We start from the raw sequence: 20,979 nt of genomic DNA on the forward strand, positions 1-20,979 counted from the left end.
TTTGACCCCACGGGGTGAGATCTTGCGTGGAGCCCCAGATCGAGGGAGATTATCAATGGTCTTGTATGTCTTCCATTTTCTAATAATTGCTCCCACAGTTGATTTCTTCACACCAAGCTGCTTACCTATTGCAGATTCAGTCTTCCCAGCCTGGTGCAGGTCTACAATTTTGTTTCTTGTGTCCTTTGACAGCTCTTTGGTCTTGGCCATGGTGGAGTTTGGAGTTGGACTGTTTGAGGTTGTGGACAGGTGTCTTTTATACTGATAACGAGTTCAAACAGATGCCATTAATACAGGTAACGAGTGGAGGACAGAGGAACCTCTTAAAGAAGAAGTTACAGGTCTGTGAGAGCCAGAAATCTTGCTTGTTTGTAGGTGACCAAATATTTATTTTACCGAGGAATTTACCAATTAATTATTTAAAAACCCTACAATGTGATTTTCTGGATTTTTTTTTTCTCATTTTGTCTCTCATATACCTATGATGAAAATTACAGGCCTCTCTCATCTTTTTAAGTGGGAGAACTTGCACAATTGGTGGCTGACTAAATACTTTTTTGCCCCACTGTATGTGGATTGATGTGTTTTATGAATCATAATAAGACAACTTTCAACCACTACAAACTTAGCAATGGCAATTACCTGATACCTTTATTAAAAACCAAAGCAACTTTAGGATAAGTGCAAGTAGAAATATAAAAGATCACTTTTCCATCTATATTAGTGAAGTATATAATTATATAACTATAATCAGAACTTAAAAAGACTTCACTGGTATTTTTCTGAACCAACACAAAATGCAAAAAGACTTTGACAGAATAATCGACAAACTGAAATTTAAGATGTTATTCACTCTGCCAATTCAGTCTGAATCAAAATGGTGGCACACACTAGTCAAGTCAAGTCAAGTCAAGTCACCTTTATTTATATAGCGCTTTTACAATACAGATTGTGTCAAAGCACTTAACAGTATCAAATTGGAGGATAGAGTGTCAGTAATGTATAATGATAAGATTAAACACTCAATTTTCAGTTAAAGGCATTTCATTATTGAATTCAGAGATGTCATTGTCTAGCTCAGTTTAGTTTAAATAGTATCTGTGCAATCAAATCGGCGATAATCGCTAGAAATTAAGTGTCCCCAACTGAGCAAGCCAGAGGCGACAGCGGCAAGGAACCAAAACTCCCTCTGTGACAGAATGGAGAAAAAAACCTTGGGAGAAACCAGACTCAGTCGGGGGGCCAGTTCTCCTCTGACCAGACGAAACCCGCAGTTCAAAAGTTTATATTTCTATTTTAATTTTGTTGCAATTTCTAACAATAGTAGTATTATGTAGTTAGGTATTTTATTATATTTTAGTTATTTTGTTATTTTTGGTTGATATATCTGGGGATATATCTCTGGGGGTCATCCGGGCGTCCTGGTCTCCGCCGACGATCAGGGCCGCAGACATCACCTCCCGGCACCGACCCACCATCTGATCGGACACGGACCGAGAAACAGACTAGGAAAGAAACAGACAAACATTAGCGTAGATGCCATTCAACTTACGATGTAACGAGTACATCGTGTTCCCGGTTCCGGTTGATCTAATTAATGCAGCCTAACAATCCTTTAACAGATTTGAATAATAGAAGCGTATTAATGTGTTATGTGTAAGCCAGGCTAAAGAGATGGGTCTTTAATCTAGATTTAAACTGACAGAGTGTGTCTGCCTCCCGAACAGTGTTAGGTAGACTGTTCCAGAGTTTGGGTGCTAAATAGGAATAGGATCTGCCGCCCGCAGTCGATTTTGATATTCTAGGTATTATCAAACGGCCGGAGTTTTGAGAACGCAGCGGACGTGGAGGACTATAATGCGATAAGAGCTCACTCAAGTACTGAGGAGCTAAACCATTCAGGGCTTTATAAGTAATTAACAAGATTTTAAAATCTATCCGATGCTTGATAGGGAGCCAGTGCAGTGTTGACAGAACCGGGCTAATATGGTCATATTTCCTGGTTCTAGTAAGGACTCTAGCTGCTGCATTTTGGACTAACTGTAGTTTGTTGATCAAGCGTGCAGAACAACCACCCAATAAAGCATTACAATAGTCTAACCTTGAGGTCATAAACGCATGAATTAACATTTCTGCATTTGACGTTGAGAGCATTGGTCGCAATTTAGATATGCTTTTGAGATGAAAAATGCAGCTTTACAGATGCTAGAAACATGGCTTTCAAATGACAGATTGCTATCGAACAGCACACCTAGGTTCCTGACTGATGAAGAAGAATTGACAGAGCAGCCATCAAGTGTTAGATAATGTTCTAGGTTACATGTGGGGTTTTAGGTCCGATAATTAACACCTCTGTTTTTCAGAATTTAGCAGTAAAAATTACTCGTCATCCAGTTTTTATATCGACTATGCATTCCGTTAGTTTCTCAATTTGGTGTGTTTCACCGGGCCGAAGAAATATAGAGCTGAGTATCATCAGCATAACAGTGAAAGCTAACACCATGTCTCCTGATAATATCTCCCAAGGGTAACATATAGGCGTGAAAAGTAACGGCCCTAGTACTGAGCCTTGAGGTACTCCATACTGCACTTGTGATCGATATGATACCTCTTCATTCACTGCTACGACGGCGGTCAGATAAGTATGATTTGAACCATGCTAAGGCACTTCCACTAATGCCAACAAAGTTTTGTAGTCTATTCAAAAGAATGTTGTGGTCGATAGTGTCGAGCATGGCGCTAAGATCCAGTAGAACTAATAAAGAGATACAACCACGATCAGATGATAGAAGCAGGTCATTTGTAACTCTAATGAGAGCAGTCTCAGTACTATGATACGATCTAAATCCTGACTGGAATTCCTCACAGATATCATTTTTCTCTAGGAAGGAATATAATTGTGAGGATACTACCTTTCTAGTATCTTTGACAGAAAAGGGAGATTTGAGATCGGTCTGTAATTAACTCGATCTTTGGGGTCAAGTTGTGGTTTTTTAATGAGAGGCTTAATAACAGCCAATTTGAAGGTTTTGGGGACATATCCTAATGACAATGATGAATTAATAATAGCCAAAAGAGGATCTATGACTTCTGGAAGCAGCTCTTTTAGTAGTTTAGATGGAATCGGGTCTAACATACATGTTGTTGGTTTAGATGATTTAACAAGTTTATACAATTCTTCCTCTCCCACAGTAGAGAATGAGTGGAATTGTTCCTCAGGGGATCTATAGTGCGCTATCTGATGTGATACTGTAGCTGACGGCTGCAGGGATACAATTTTATCTCTGATAGTATCGATCTTGGAAGTGAAGTAGTTCATAAAGTCATTACTGCTATGCTCTTGGGAAATGCCAACACCTGTTGATACTTGATTTTTCGTTAATTTAGTTACTGTATTGAATAAATACCAGGGGTTATGTTTGTTTTCTTCTAGAAGAGACGAAAAGTAATCAGATCTAGCAGTTTTTAATGCTTTTCTGTAGGATAGGGTACTTTCCGCCAAGCTAAACGAAATACCTCTAATTTAGTTTTCCTCCAGCTGCGCTCCATTTTCCGGGCTTCTCTCTTTAGGGCGAGTGTGCTCATTATACCACGGTGTTGGACTCTTATCCTTAATCTTCCTTAAGCGTAAAGGAGCAACCGCATCTAAAGTGCTAGAAAAGAGAGAGTCCATAGTTCCTGTTACATCATCAAGTTGTTCTGAGCTATTGGATATGCTGAGGAACTGAGATGAGTCAGGAAGATTATTTATAAAGCAGTCTTTTGTGGTAGAGGTAATGGTTCTACCATATTTGTAACAAGAAGTTGGCTTTACAGCTTTAGCTATATGGAATATACAGGAGACTAGATAATGATCTGAGATATCATCGCTCTGCTGCAAAATTTCAACGCCACTGACATCAATTCCATGTGACAGTATTAAATCTAGAGTATGATTTCGACAATGAGTAGGTCCTGACACGTGTTGTTTAACACCAATTGAGTTTAGAATGTCTATAAATGCTGATCCCAACGAATCTCTGTCATTATCAACATGGATATTAAAATCACCAACGATTAGGACTTTATCTGCAGTCAGCACTAACTCCGATAGAAGATCAGAAAATTCTTTAATAAAGTCTGTATGGTGCCCTGGTGGCCTGTATACAGTAGCCAGTACAAACATCACAGGGGATTTATCATTAACACTTGTTTCTTTGGATAACGTTATATGAAGCACCATTACTTCGAACGAATTATACTTGAAACCCAACCTCTGAGAAATACTGAAAATATTTCTATAAATTGTAGCAACACCTCCCCCTTTACCTTTTGGACGCGGTTCATGTTTGTAACAGTAATCTTGGGGTGTAGACTCGTTTAAAGTAATGTAATCATCTTGTTTTAGCCAGGTTTCTGTCAGACAAAGCACATCTAGTTTATGGTCAGTGAACATATCATTTACAAAAAGTGCTTTTGAAGAAAGGGATCTAATATTTAATAAACCAAGCTTTATCATGTGTTTATCTGTATTATATCGTTTTTTTTTATTTTTTTTTTTTTTTATACATTATATCAAACATGACTGGTGTTTAGATGTCATAATGTCATTCTTGTGGGATGTTAGTTGAGGTTTGTGATTTTTCATCTGTGCTGTGTATTCATAATTTGATCAATGTTTAGGTTTAAATTTCAATCTAATATTCACAAAAAAAGTATAGTTTGCTTCAGAAGACTTAACATTTGTGGTCTGCTGGTCATTTCTGGTCATCATTACATTTGCATTAATAACAATTCATCAAAAAATAAAAACTGAAAAATGATGTATTTAAATAACTGTTTATAACGTGACAAATTACATCTTGTACAACACTAAAGCCCATCAATTTGTTTAATGTGAATTCTACTTAATTTTAGGCTGATATTAGTTTTGCAGCCTTCCTGTTGCCAATGACATCACACCACCCCTCGCTGCCTTTGCTCTGAAAAGATTGATTTCAAAAGCACGACAAACATTTGTTAGTATGAATTTTAAATAAGACAGTGAGGAGCAAATAACAGTGTAAAATGTTAACTAAAGTTAACAAAACAGCCATTATAAACAGTCCTCAGCCCCTTTGTTCACCGGGGCTTCGGCTGATTTAGTAAACTTGATCAGCATCACATGGATATTCTAGATGAAACTGACAAAGTGGATAATAAATAACGATTAACAAAAAGTTTAAAGGTATTGTAATACAGGGAATGTGTGTTTGCTTTACCTTGCTTCAGATCTGTGGCGCGAGTGACAGTTAGAGATGAGGAAGATGGTCTGTCGGCCGTCTCTCTGGTTTAAAAATATAATTTGCGGGTTTGTCTGTGTCTGGCTGTGAGAAACCACAAAAAAAAAAAAAAAAAAACTCTTAATTTACCACCACTGACAAACTGTTGTGTATGACACTGCATATTTAACACTTGCCGTTGATAACTTTGATGTAATGGCGCGTTAGAACAAATGAAAATGTGCAATTAAGTTGCGATTAATCACAAATTAACTCATGACAATCATGCTATTAATCACGATTTTAAAAAAAATTAATTAAAAAAAATCGATTGACAGCCCTAATTCTTTTGTAATGTATATTAAAATGTATAAATAAAACATTAAAAAAAGAAGAAGAAAGAAAGAGAGCACACTGGATGCCGGCAAGGGTTGAAAGAATGGCCAAAAACAGATCATACACTGTCAAGCTGGAAAATGGAACAATTGTACGGAGAAATGGGAAACATCTCAGGACTGTGCCTGGAAGACCACAGAGAACAAACACACAAAACACAACTGTCAAGTTTGATCAGACTAATCAGAAGATTCATCCAGATGAGGAGCATTCAGAGACAGTACCAGAGCACAGTTGCCAAGTCCGCGTATTATACGCGACTTTGGGCTTCTTTTTTTGTAAAGTTGCGGGAAAAAATCCCTGGTCGCGGGTTGCAGTTTTTTGGGCTTATTTTTAAAAATATGGTCGCTTGTTATGGAAATCTGACAAGCAATTTAGCTTTTTTATTTATGTTCGCCTGTATTCTCCAATGCATTGATTGACACTCTGTCTGCTCGCAGTTAATAGCCAACTAGTGCAATAATATAAGTGCTGTAGCGTAATTTGCCATATGTTCCGCCCCCTCATTGGAGAAAAATCACATTCAAAAAGACGACACGTGACGCTGTAATCCAAGCGATGACAGAAGTAGAAATAGAGGTGGGATGACTTTCTTTTAGCCTATTCTTTTAGTTTTGTAATGTATTAATTATCACGGGCTGTAATAAAAAAACAAGTAGTCATATCCTAATACTGATCAATACATTTTGTTCGAATAGCCTGGTATGGCAAGATGTCTTAAAATGTATTTCTTTTTTTTAACATTTAAACCACATTATTAGATTACCTTTTGACTTCACGAATACACACATGACAGCTTAATGATTTTTTCTTTTTATAATATTTTTAATATTATTATATAATATTTTCTTTTAATATAATATATATTATAATTGAATATATAATTTAATATAATATTTTATATTTTTTCTATAATATTTATGTGGCATTTTGTTTTTATGTCATTTATTTGATAGTTATGTATACATTATTTTATTTTAAATGGAAGAAAAACCTGTTTTGACCTCAAAATAAAGCACTTTGCCGCTGTACATGGCTGTGGGGATGAGCAGTTTTGTGGTGCTTGGAATTCTTTATAATTAATAAAAAAAAAAAATATTGCGACATTGATGCCTCAAGAAGGTGTAATTGTTCAAATAACACATTGTTTCATTTTAATATATATATATTTTTAAATGTAACCAAGTGTTTTTCAAGTGTAATATTTCTGTAAAGGCTAGGGACAGAAAAATTGACATTTCCATAGAATGACCCCTATATATTTTATATACAGCTCCCCTTTGAAGCTCTTGTGCTTTTCTCCTTTTCCATCTCTACAATCCTATTCTGCTCACAGGTGATTGGAGACGAGTTTTGTTCCCACTTTTGTTGCAGTTTGCTAATTTTTGTAAAATAGCTTCTGTTTTTGCTTTTCAGATAAGAGAGTGGTTTCAGTTTAATATGTTGCAGGCTCATATATTGGTAATACATAATTGATAATAAATAATATTGATGATAATAAATCATCAAAAAAATATTGGGCTTGTTTTGGGCTTGTTTTTGAAGCTGCGGTTGCTTATTTGTCTCGCGAGAGTTGGCAACTGTGTACCAGAGTCACACACAACACACACACACCATTCAGACACCAGCAACAGAATTGTGACAACTAGAAGTGGCAGAATAGTCAAGAGACCAACACACTTGAGAGATTTTGTTTAAATATGTTTAATTGTTCTTAAGACACGGAAGAGCAACTTTGAGTATACAGTGTTGTTGAGCACAAGTTATGTTGTTTAGTGCATGCAGTAATCATAATGCAGTTTAAATTGTAAAAAAAATAAAAATAAAGGAAAGATGTTACAATATGGTATATATGGTTATATATATATGTTATACATGTATGGTTGAATTGTAAGTTGTGTGTGTGACGTCATTGGGATGTGCTAGCATGTGAAGTAAAGAGCACAGAAAACTCTGCGTTTCTGAGATTCCTTATTCTAGAGTGATAGTTGATTAACAGAGTGAACTAAGCTTAAAACACATTCCATAGTTTAGCAGCAGGGTGAGGACAAGGTAAGCTGGCAGAGAACAAGTTGGTGGAAATTCTTTCAAATACAGAAGACAGTGACTGCAGTGCTGTTTAAACCCACTAGATGTTCTCAGTGTGTCAAGTATTAGCCTACTTCTTGTCTGGGTGATTTCAGCCTACAAAAAGAAGCTTGTAAAATAGCATGTTGATATTTAGATAGATTTTAAAGACACGCCAAATATACCTTGTCAAAAAAAGGAGATCAAAACCTACAATAATAATGATTGTAATACTTTACAATGTTAAACATACAACGTGTTTTTGCAAAATTGTATTCAAATGTGTTACCATCACCTGCTACCAACTTTGTTATAAGGTAAGATGTATTGCTATAAAACAAATAGATAAAACGTTTGTGACAAAATCATTTGAATGCAGATCTACAATGTATGATGATATATATATAATATATATATAGGTCTGTTATTTCTCAAGGAAGTTTACTAAATCGCAGCAACATTAGCCTATAGCACGATCGAAAAGGAGGCTCTTGCACTGTTGCTGGCCCTTTAGCATTTCCAAATATACCTTGATGCTTGTAATGTCCTCATCATAGTGTACACTGATCATAATCCCCTGGTTTTCCTGTTTCGAATGGCAAATTCAAATCAGAGACTAATGCGTTGGTCCCTTTTGATAAAAGGTTTTAATTTAGAAATTCGGCACAAGAAGGGCTGTGAGAATGTGCTGGCTGATTCCTTGTCGCGTATTATATTATAGTGCTAAGTATTTACTATTTTAAAAGTTATTTACTACGGAAAAGATTTTGTTCAGAGTAAGTTGCTTTCACTACATACCCTGAAAGCTATCTCCATTTTTTAAACCGAAAGTGTTATCCGTTAACCAATCTTTAAATTCACCCGGGTATGTCACATAACCTGCTTTCTGGAATACCCTCCTGGTTTTGACACATAGCTCACTACAAGTTGTGAAAACGTGCGCGTAGGAAATGATGCACTAATGGGAGCCAGTGTTTGAGTGTGTGCGCGCTCCTCCTATTGCAGGCCTGTCCCACGCACGCACACGCAACGCACACGCACACGCACGCACACACAGATAGTAAAACACAAGAAAGCAGGAAGGATCAAGCACGACTCCCTTTCAGTCGTAAACATTGCATGAAGTTGATGAAGTTTATGGATGTAGACGGAGAATGATCGCTGTCCGCTTCACGACAGCACTGAAATTTGACAGGCGTTCATCTTCCAGCTCTTCTCAAGGCTTTGTGAAGGTAAGAGATATGCTTTTGCGTTGCCTTTATTGAAGAATCTTGTCTCTGCTTCGCTACTTTGTAATGAGTTTATCTGAACACAGCCTCTTTCTTTGAAGAGTATACTACTTGTAGTCATGTGTAATTAAAACACATCCAAAAGTGTTGTGTAACATGAGTCAAAGCCATCAGATACAGGATCCGAAAGACGTCCGTTCAAGTTTGCTCTAGATTATTGCCAAATGTTAAAGGATTGGACGAAAGATTGTGGAGGGTTATAGGGTGACTCGTTGTTGCAAAATTGCGGCCAGTTAACACTTTGTTAGTGTGCCTTTGTGATGCAGAAGATAGTAAAGGGTTCGTCTCTCACCTCTGCTGGAGCCATCAACTCCACACTGAGCTTTCAGCATAACAAAGACCAGACAGACGTCTCATTAAAACACTCAGACAGATCACACCATGTCATTTACTTTTACTGTTTGAAACAACATTACTTTGTATATGAACTTAATATAATCTTATATTGACTTGCACAACACGATGTGTCATGTACAGTGATTGCAACAATTATGGCATGGCAGCCACAGGGGGAGAATCACTTAAAGGTGATTCTGCCCCCCTTCTTTATTATTATTTTTTTTGTATTGCCTGGCAAAAAAGTCACAGTCTGGATTTAAATAAGCAAATGCAAAAAGATTTTAAGATTGAACATTATTGCAGTGATTTATATGTTTCATTTGTGTATGTTTAGCAACAGTTCTTTTAACACTAACTGATGCAGCACATAGAAAAAAATTAGCTAAGACAACCAGTTTGAAAGATGTACCCATGTACATATTCCTGGATGACAATATCAAGATTCACCAGGCTCAGTTGGTGAAAGACTGGCCACAACAGAATCCTGACCTTAACCATGTTGAAAGTCTGGGATATAGTGGTGTAGGCTTTTGACTCTCCCTGTCAAAAAAGTTGGACATAATAATATTTTGTTGGGCTGCCTTTATCTTTGCAAATTTGATCCCCTGCTGATTTTGTACGTTTGCCTACTGACAAAGAAAGATCAGTCTATAATTGTAATGCTAGGTTTATTTTAACAGTGAGAGACAGAATAACAAAAAAATCCAGAAAAACGCATTTCAAAAAAGTTATAAATTGATTTGCATTTTAATGAGTCAAATAAGTATTTGACCCCTTCGCAAAACATGACTTAGTACTTGGTGGCAAAACCCTTGTTGGCAATCGCAGAGGTCAGACGTTTCTTGTAGTTGGCCACCAGGTTTGCACACATCTCAGGAGGGATTTTATCCCACTCCTCTTTGCAGATCCTCTCCAAGTCATTAAGGTTTCGAGACTGACGTTTGGCATCTCGAACTTTCAGCTCCCTCCACAGATTTTCTATGGGATTAAGGTCTGGAGACTGGCTAGTAGTGGCTAGGCCACTACAGGACCTTGAATTAATGAATGAATGAATGAATAAATGAATGATGCATTTATATAGCGCTTTATTGTGTATTGCTGTACACCAAAAGCGCTTTACAATCATGTGGGGGGGGGGGGGGTCTCCTCAACCACAACCAGTGTGCAGCATCCACTTGACATCCACATTCCTTTGATGTGGTGCAGTTGTCCTGTCCCCCCATGTTCAACTTTTTTGAAATGCGTTTTTCCGGATTTTTTTTGTTGTTATTCTGTCTCTCTCTGTTCAGGTAAACCTACCATTAAAATCGTAGACTGATCATTTCTTTGTCAGTGGGCAAATGTACAAAATCAGCAGGGGATCAAACTATTTTTTTTGTTGCACATACATATCTTCCAACTCTCATTAGAGTGTGATTAGAGTATTAGTAGACTGGTAGGTTTAGGATTTGAAGTTATTTAAAGTCAGTAGAATGTCTGCTGGGAGACTATCACAATAAAGAGTTAGCAGATATTGAGAAGATGGTCTACTCATACTCTAATGAGAATTAATTGACTTGTTAGTTAGTTGGTATACATTTTTAATTGTCAACAGAATGATCAAAAAGGACCATCAAAGTAAAGTAGAACAGCTATGCACTGCATCAGTTAGGGTTAAAATAATTGTTGCATATAACTTGCCAGAAACATGTTAATCACTGCAATAATGGTCCAATCATAAACCCATTAGATTGGGGTGTTAGATTGATAAAGAAAAATGCATTAATGTGCATTTCAAATGTCAGAGCGCACATTCTTAAATCTGAACAAAGATTTATGATCTGTAATGTATGCGCATATACCTTAATTCACCTTGTTTGTGTGTCATTGTGTTTATGTAATTATGTTGTGTTATAATTTTGTTATTGTAACATTGCTCAGAGAAATACTGGTGACTGCATACGGACATAAAGACATGAAGCTTTATTTCCAAGATGATGCATGGTACACTTTCAGTTTAAATACAACACAGTGCAAGACAATATAGTAACAGAGGCTTGTATTTATATTATTTATTGTATATTCAAATCAATTACTGTTTCTAATACCAGATATATGTTTACTTTTAATATTTCCTATATTATGATGTAAGTGTTTATATTTTGTATTTGGTTAATTAGCCTACCTGTGTCATCAGCGTGTAGCAGACACCTTAACCATCTTAACGATTTCAATATATACTTATCCTGCCCAGAAAGACCATTACAGATAACATTTTAAGTGACAAATAATTTGCATGCATTACAAGACTAATTCTGTGTGACTGACGTGCCACAAATTGGGTGATTTTAGGTCAAGGGTTTGGCTGTCAGTAAATGATAGCCAACAACCAACATGTGCTCTTTTACTTTAGTAAGCCTTATTTTGTCTCTCTGATAGATTATTTACCATTTCACAACTTGTGAATGGGATATGTGCTAAATTCTGTAAATAATTAGTCAACCTGATGTTGTTCTGGTTACCTTATTTTTTTCTCAGGTCATAAAAGAAGAAGAAAAAAAAAAATGAAGGTTGCTGTATCATATTTTTTGTCTTGTCCATTGCAGTTTTGAGATTGAATCATTCTCAAGACTTTGCGGCCATTGGTCTTCTTAGCAGCATTAAAAACAAGGCTTTTATTCAAATTCTGAATGTTTTATATTTTGCCTGTCAAGCATGCAAAGAGTGCTCCCTTTCTAATCACTGAAAAGCTGTTACTCACTTCAGTTCATCACAATCTCACAAACCTTTGTTATAATCACTGAATCTCTTCTTTGCATTGTGTCTACACTTTGTTACAGTAAGAGGATTTGCGAATGCACAGAACTTGGCACTTAACACTTCATCGATTCGAGTGGTGAATGGATTACTTAAACATCTCTGATTAGCCACTGAGTTCAAGAAATCAACAGATTTTCTGTGATTGGCTACATTTCTCAATAATACAAAAACACGCTGTAAACAGAAACATTTGATGCTTTCCAGAGCACAGACACAAATTCACACTGGAGCATTTATCAAATATGTTTCACCAATATCACATGGGGCCCTTCCAGCTGTCCCATACACAGAAAGACAAAGATCATGAATGCTGTGTGTGTGTGTGTGCGTGTACGCGTGTGTGTGTGCGCGCGCGCAGGGGATGTGTTCAGACAGGTATGGTAGGTGAAATGGAGTTCCTAATTAAAGTAATGTGTTTTGGTATGAACCATCAGATGACCTCTTCAAAACTCCCGAAGTGTTTCCCATTTTGTGTGTCTCGTGCATCAGGTGTTCAGACAAAAGTACTGTCTGGCTCTAATGCTATTAATAAATATAATATAATCAGTAAACAGAAGTTCACTTCAATGAACATAGTGGCGTCAATGAGAAAAAAAAAAAATATTACTATGTTTTATTCCTATAGTATTATATGCTGCAATTAGTTCAGGTTCTTTAATCTGATTGGGTAAGAGGTCATCTAGGAGTGTTTTTATATCACTAGTATCAGCACTGGGGTTGTTCACTGTTTGTATTACTCCTCTTGTCTCTGCATGTTCTAGACAGGCATCATTTCTCCTAGTGTCCTCAAAGCATCAAACAGCGTTTTGTCAACAGGTTATCCACATAAACGAGCGTTTGAGAGGAGTTCAAGTTTTCACTGGGGTTTTACAAGCAGAATGTAGGTGGGCATTATGCAAATGTGGTAACTTGTAACGTGTGACTGTGAATTTCACAGAAATGGAATTTGAATTTTAAACAACTCAATAATCGATTCAGAGTTGACTCCTCCTTTTGAGAAACAATAACTTTAAAGGGATTTTTTTACACTTGAAATATTTAACCCTGGGTCATTTAAAACCCTGGGTAAACAGAATCCTGGGTTATTTTGCTTCATGTTTCACACTACTTATGCTTTGCCCAGGTATAACAATTGTTCCTGTGTATTTATAAACTGATGCTTCACACTGCACATTTTTAAACCCTGGGTTAATATTTATATTTGCATATTTGCTATGTTTACATAAAGCTCTAACATATCACATCCTCATATAATATTTTGCCAACAGTACTATCGATTTTTCCAGAATGGGCTTTTTGGTGGACTATAAAGATAAGAATATAGCAGTCTCTTCTTCATTTCTTGTGTTTTCTGTCATCATTTGACACTACTGTTTATTCAACAAGCAGTGTTTCTGTGACTGTCCAAAGCTCATGAATATGAGGCACATGATTGTTACAATTCTAACACCACATTCTCTAACATAAAATTCTCACACTACACAATTTGGCCATGCATTGCGGGGTTAACACTGCTCTGAATTAAGGTTTCATAACCCCAGGTAAAAACCCAACTTCTAAAAGTGTGAAACGTAGCTTGCATGAGTGAGTTATTAGACCATTTAAAAACGTTATTAAAGCAAATATTCAGGAACAAAACTATGTTTTAAACAATCTTTTGTACTTGAACTGACGCCTGTCTTGTGAAAATCCCTTTACTGTTAAAAAAATGCTTCAAAAAAGGTATTGCTTTTATTTTTTATCGGACACAGAAGCTAAACTTATTTATTTTCACAAATTTATGATTTGACCTAGAATGAGAGCACTAACAGATGCAGGTAATTGCCCACTCTTTCTTTCTTTGTCTTAATACTTTACCCAATAATATGCTGATATTGGCCGCATCTGTTTAACTTTAATAGCAGAGTTTAGTCCATGGAAGTAAGTGACTTTACTCAAGTCACAGAAAGACAAACCTGTTATTGGAAAAAAAGGAATAATACTGAGTCTTTAAGTCTAGGGTGTCAGGTTTACTATAAGGAGGATGCCAGAGGAGAGGAGTGTTAAACAGTTTTTTAGAGTTCAGACAAAAAAAAAAATCCCAAACCAGCTTGAGACAACAGGGCAGATGAACAGGAGCTATGCAGCAAACTGTGCAGAGACAGCAGAACCTTTTCATAGTACCTGAACTAATTGTGGAACTAAACACTTTTTGGTGTGTTCGCACCGCAGGAACTAGGAACGGTTTTAGTTCTAGGAACTCCGTTTGGAGGAACTAAATTAGCTCCTACTTCAGAGTAGGGTCTAAAACAGTTCTATAGGAACTATCAGTGACGTAAATGTACGCTGATTAGCCAAACGCACGCCAAACACCGGCTACCCGGCATTTTTAAAAACATATTTACTCCACGAACATGGAAAACAGTGATAACGGCATTTACCTGTTGTCTGCAGTGTTGTGTTCTTTTCTCAGCTTCGATATGTAACACTGCAAGTTGTCATAAAAAATTTAGTCTCTTAGCCCAACTTTTGCTCTTGCAATCACGTAAATTGTGCATTTACATTCCATCTCCGTTATTACGAAACCCACTACACAACAAAAACAGCTCTGATCACAGCGTCCTCCATTCACCGGCTGTTGATGTTTGTTAATGCCACGCAAAAAGACATCGCTGTAGGCCTCTTCAGAGTTCCTGCTGCCGGTGCGAATGCAACCAGGAAAACGGCCCGAGGGAGAAATTGGTTCTCTAGGAACTACCCTGCTGGCTAGTTCCTAGAAATAAGTTCCTAGAACTATGCGGTGCGAACTGACCAGACCAACAAGAGTAAAGTCCAACAAAATAGGCAGGAGTGAAGTTGAGTTCACAGTTCAGATGTAGGTTAACAGCCTCTGGAGTCATAGACAGGCACTGCTAACAGATGCTGTGTGAAATGTGAGTGTTTATACACTCATAGAAAATGTATTAAAAATTTATAGATGTGGCATAATGCTTCTTGCCCATTGTTCTGCTAATGTTGGAGGTTTCTGTTTGGGAAAGAGCTCTAGTGATGACGTGCAAAGTGATAGGACATTTATGAATCATAACCTGCCAAATTGACTGGTTAGTTGATATACGTTGCCCACCATGGTGGATTTTCACCCTCATCTGGTTGGTTGGCAGGTGTTAATTTTAAACCTTGAATAAGTACTAATTGGACAGCAACATGGTTTATTACAGTTATGGTGTCCACATCCAGATTTTTACTCTACATTTCCTGCCTCCGCTCAGAAACTCTGAAGCTGGTATTTCACAGTCGGGTAAAGTGTGTAATTTGTCCACCCTGTCTGAGAGAGCAGAGATGGAGAGCGAGAGTAAGCAATAATTTTTCTGTGCACTGTAATTTGGCTGTCAGAAACAGCTGGTGGTGTGGCCAGAACAATGCAAGAGAAAGAAAATAGAGAGAAGGAAAGCAGAATGAGGCTAGAAGAAAGAGAGAGGTTCGTTGGTTGGCAGAACCCTGAGGGGGGATCAGATTTTAGACACCATCATTTAGGGCAGATGGAGTTGTGTGCACACATATGGCTGCATGTCTGAGCATGAGACACAGGTACGACTGTCTAGCATGTTATCTGACTGTCACGTGAATGTTAGACTTTGCATGTGTTTGTTGCGTGTTGACATGCCTGTAGGTTTTGGGTCTGATCTGGGCAATCTTTGTTTGATCTGATTAATCTGAGTCTCTCTGGCAGTGCAGGCCTGTATCTTACCCCTTTTCCACCAGCAGGAACCGGGTGCTGGTTCAGTGCTAGTGCTATAGCCGGTTCAGAGTTGGTTCGACTTGCAAGCCCTTTAAGAACCGGTTTGCTTTTCCACGGACTATAGAGCCACCACAGAGCCAGGTCTTACGTCACCGAATACATCTAATTTTGCCCAGCACTACTGTTTGTGTTGTCCCAATTCGAAAGCATGTTGCAATTGCCATCTGGAAACTGGCCACGGGCTGTGAATACAGGACCATCAGCCATCTTTTTGGGGTAGGCCTCAGCACTGTGTTTAATTGTCTTCAAGAATTCTGCAACACAGTAATCAAGGTGCTGCTTATTGTCCACCTGAGATTTCCTGATGCTGATAAGTTGTTAGAAATGGCCACTTTCTTTAATAATCGTTGGAGAATACCACAGTGTGTCGGTGCAATTGATGGAACCCATATTCCAATAATTGCACCAGAGGGACTACCCACGAGACTATTTCAATCGGAAAGGCCGGCATTCTATTGTCCTGCAAGCAGTTGTGGATGGCAAAGGTCTTTTCTGGGATGTTTGTGTTGGCTATCCAGGGAGTGTGCATGACGCCAGAGTGCTATGACAGTCGCATTTGAGGGAGGTCCTAAGTGACGGGGAATTACTAGGGCAAAACATAGTGACCATCTGTGGCTGTGATGTTGGACATTACCTGATAGGTGATCCGGCGTATCTCATGCAGACTTGGCTCATGAAGCCCTTTTCTGACACTGGCAGACTGACCCCTGAACAACTCGCCTACAATTACAGGCTCAGCAGTGCACAATCGGTTGTGGAGATGTCTTTTGGGAGATTAAAAAGACAATGGCGGTGCCTCCTAAAAAGAAACGACTGCAAGGTGGAGCTGAGCAAGAAAATGGCACTGACCTGCTGTGTGCTCCATAACATTTGTGAGGAGCATGGTGATAATTTCACTGAAGAGCATCTAGACAGGACTGTAAACATTCAGCCTCCTGTTCAGGCATTACCTGAGCATGCTAACGCAGAAGGGGCTGACATCAGAGCTGCATTAATGATGCATTTTAACAGAGGGAATGAGTGATTCTTTAAATTGTTTTATACTGCACCAATGCCACATTTGTTACACTTCCATTTGTGTTTGAGGGCATATAATCTGTGATAAATTGTATTATATTCTCCTACATTTATAATACAAACTAGGGCTGCATGATACATCGTTTCAGCATCGATATCGCGATGTGCGCATCCGCGATAGTTACATCGCAGGATGTGCGATGTTTCGTAGGCCTATACTTGCGTTATATTTATACTGATCATTTTATGAATATAACGTATACCTGTCTGAGGCTGTCTGCACTGGACGCGACAAAGCAACCATTTCAAATCATGTGAACTTTGTGTCAGTATGTCATAAATAGAACGTGGCATCAGTTTAATGTCAGGGATTTGTCGTGCGCGCTGCATCCGCTGTAGACAGCATCACTGATTATGGGTTCTATTATTCTGTCGCCTCACGTCCGGTGTAGACACGGTGAGAGCCATGCAGATGCACGTGAAAACACTGAATTCTGTTCATCTCTGCATCTATTTGTGTCTGAAATTACACATACGCGCGAAACTGTCAAAATGCATGTCTCTGCAGGTATCCTTGTAAACACGGTTGCTTATGGCTTAGGTGAAGGTAAACTATTGAGAAAGTGAATGGATAGTATTGGTTCACAGCAGTTTAATGTTCCTGAGGCCTTCTGTGGCATGAATGTTAATCAAACAACAAAATGCATAGAGAAAAATTGCGTTTGTAGCTTTACAGATTTATTAGATTTAATTTATACAGTGAAGACTGTGCAGTGTTATTTTACATTTGATTATTTAATTTCTGTACCTGAATACTGTTAGACTTACCTGAAGAATATAAATCACTGTTTATTTCATTTTTCTATTATATTTATTTATGTTTGTAATTTGCTTATTTTCTATGCTGATTTATTCACCTACAAAATCACCCCAATCATTGATCATCTTTTTTTTTTCCAAATAGAGCTGGTCAAGTCATCTGGTGAATTTATTTATTTTTTCGCTTTTTTTTTCCCAGATCGCAATATATATCGCGAAAAAAAAAAAAAATTGCAATATGAGTTTTTTTCCAATATCGTGCAGCTCTAATAGAAACTGAACCAGACATTTGTATTCATAAAAATTAGTTTATTACAAAAAAGACACAATACAACTCTTTATAAAACTTTGAAAAATGTAAAGTGCAGTAAATGAAAATAAAAATTCTAAATATTTTCATAAAAATAAAAATTGTACACCAAAATAATTTTGGAAAAAAAATACTGTGGTGTGATTTACTTGCAGTCATTTTTTCGATTGTGCCTCCATTACTACTAACATGCGCCCCTTAAGTCCAAGCAGAGAACGGGTGTCTGCTCTCATTTCCTGGAGCAAGACATCCTCCATTTCTTTGCAGGACAGGTTTGAAAACCCCTGCTGTAATAATTTAATTAAATTATTTAATGTTACATATATTTTTTCTTCATGTTACTTAATGGACATAAATTCGAACTGCTTTATAAGCATTATTTCAGTACCTGATAGTAATACACACATCTCAACATTTGCATAGTGTATGGTGTGACCACTATTTGCACAGCACGTCTTACCTCATTTGTCATGTTTTGAAGATGCAGGATATGTATCTCCAGAGCTGCTACACGACGGTGTGGGAGAGCTGCAGCCCAGCGGTGGCGCTAACTCAACGTTGTCATCACCGTCATCGATGACAGACAATTCTACAAACAAAAACAACAAGACGACAGTGCTTTAAAAAAAAAAAAAGATTGTTGTCCACTACATTTTCCACAATATTCTGTGATACTTTAAACATTTAAATGACAGATAATACAATCTTAGCTAGGCAAACGTTAGCTAGCAATATTCCAAACCCTGATATTACAAATTAATTCCTCACTAAACAGCTAAGAAATACATAGCTGGCTGGCAACAAACAAAACAAAAAACAATAGAATTTCCAGGATCAGTGCAACTTTGCTGCAGCAAATTGTCCACCATTGACTCGAGTGTTATTGTTTTCCGAGTTCAGTGCCCTGGTCACCTGGCATGCCGGTCAATCACCGAGGATGGAGTCGAGCACGTCGAAATGTGGGTTTTCAACGTAGCTGGTCATTGCCACTTCGACTGAGGTCCTTTTTTGGTCCCTGTACTCCTTCTTTAGTTTTTTATGTTTGTTGGTGTCGAAAGACAAAGAACCGGTTTGAAACTAGGCTCTGGCTCCGAACCAGCACTCAAACTGCCTTGGTGGAAAAGGGGTATCTGTTCTTTACTGAAAGCTGGTGGATTTGTCCTAAAAAATAATCAAGATAAATGTGCATGATAAAAGATATCAGAGCCATATCAGAGAAGTAGAAAAAGACTAGAGAAAACAAGAAGGCTCACTGCATTTGGGCTCTGGAGTGTGGTTATTGATTTCTGTACTTTCTCCAGTCTGTCTGCATTTGCTAACAGTAACCCCGGACTAAATGATGATGACTATCATCTGCCCTACTACAGCCTTGCCATTGGTTATTAACAATCCTTTTTAACAGTAGTAAATTCTGAACTGTTTTTGAGAACATCATAGTTTGACTTCATAGGAAGCGAGGGAGGGGATCGGGAAAGGTCCACGAGGTCGGATTCGATCTCGGGACACCCGAAGCGCAACAGTGCCATATGTCAGTATGCTACACTCTAAACCCGGATTTTGTTTTAAATAAACGTTTTTAGCTGTCTTTAATTATTCTTTCTTGTTTTTGTAAAACACGTCGCCATTACTAAATATAATTAGTTATTTGAAGTAATCAGACGAAATATTGCATGCAATGATAATGTTTAGTAGAGATAGCTTAATGTGTTAAGTTTCTCTGAGGGGGAGGAGCCCTATTTGAACACGTCTGCGTGAGCGCGCGATGTTTGAAGAGATCTGAGACCGGTTGATGATGCACGCGATGGATTTGGAAAACATCATGAAACGGTGAGTGTGTAAATTAGCTTCTTTCTCTTTCTCTTTCTGGGAAAATTGATTATCCAAAAGACCGGTCCGATGACAGCGTTACTGTAGTTACAGCTAAAGTAGTCTTATGGGCCTAATTTACTGATCGACGGTTTCCTCCCTGTCGGTTCACAGAAGCTATAACGTTAATGCTAATATTAAAATCCGTGTTTCTTTTGGTTCACAGTTAAAGGTGCTGTATGTAGGATTGACACCGAGTGGTTGAACTAGGTATTGCCGTCCAAATTCAAAATATTGGAGACGGTTATTTTCACCCGGCCCCTCCTCCTCAGACTTGACGCACACGCAGGTTGCCAGATTAACGACATCAACAGGAAGGAGCGCACATGACGATGAATACAATTAATTACGCTGTGTTTTCCAGGAACTGGCAACCCGCTGTGCCGAAATACAATTGGGTAAACTGTCAGTGGGCGGGTTTCACAAACCATAACAAACACAGACATTCCGGGCCGGAATACACATTTTCAAAGGAGAATAACTGACTGTAGCATTGTTTTTCAGATAAACAAGCATGTTAATTTAGCATGTTTCTTAAATATCTGCAAACGTATTATGGTATTTTTATGCTTTAGTAGAGTCAAAATCCTACATACAGCACCTTTAAGATAAGTTCAGCAAGTGTGTTTCTGCATGTTCAGGTTAGCTGTAATGTTAGCATTTCATTACACTTAGCTTCAGTCGTTTAATATCAGCAGGTGTGCATGCATTAGCTTTTTGTTAACGCTAGTTTGTCTCTTAGATATATTTCGTAACTATTATTTATAGTAACTGCAACTGAGTTGTTGAGCTTAAAGTGATGTGCATATGCTAAACATTTATGGTAAAAGTTACAGTTAGTCTTGAAATGTAACACTTTGTTTCTCTGTTTTAGGTGTTCATGGAGTTCTACAGGATTGTGGGCAAGAATCTCAAGCAATCATCTAATTGAGATATTTCAGTCTAAAGAGGGAATGCTGGACAGCTGTTGACAGCTTTCACAACAAATCAAGGTTAGTCCATATCCATTATAGACTTGCATTGTTTTTCACAGTTTAAGTAATGAAAATGTATCAAAAG

General features: G+C 37.7%; 1 protein-coding gene and 1 long non-coding RNA gene across 4 annotated transcripts in view; one reads left to right on the forward strand and one right to left on the reverse strand.

Annotated features, from left to right (window-relative positions):
- Window positions 1-4,571: 4,571 nt before the first annotated feature.
- On the reverse strand, window positions 4,572-20,906 carry LOC131546927 (uncharacterized). Its single transcript, XR_009272803.1, has 3 exons — window positions 14,551-20,906; window positions 5,241-5,345; window positions 4,572-4,961 (listed from the first exon to the last, which is right to left on the reverse strand). It is a non-coding gene; the product is annotated as an uncharacterized LOC131546927 (long non-coding RNA).
- Window positions 8,687-20,979, forward strand: part of LOC131546925 (activin receptor type-1-like) — an 89,378-nt gene continuing 77,085 nt past the window's right edge. The window contains exon 1 of one of the 3 annotated variants that reach the window (XM_058787060.1): window positions 8,687-8,935. The gene's annotated coding sequence lies outside the window, so the exon portion shown is untranslated. The remainder of the gene's footprint in view (window positions 8,936-20,979) is intronic. The other 2 variants (XM_058787059.1, XM_058787061.1) reach the window with 2 other exon arrangements.

This window comes from Onychostoma macrolepis, chromosome 09 (genome assembly GCF_012432095.1).
Source record: "Onychostoma macrolepis isolate SWU-2019 chromosome 09, ASM1243209v1, whole genome shotgun sequence".
NCBI lineage: Eukaryota > Metazoa > Chordata > Actinopteri > Cypriniformes > Cyprinidae > Onychostoma > Onychostoma macrolepis.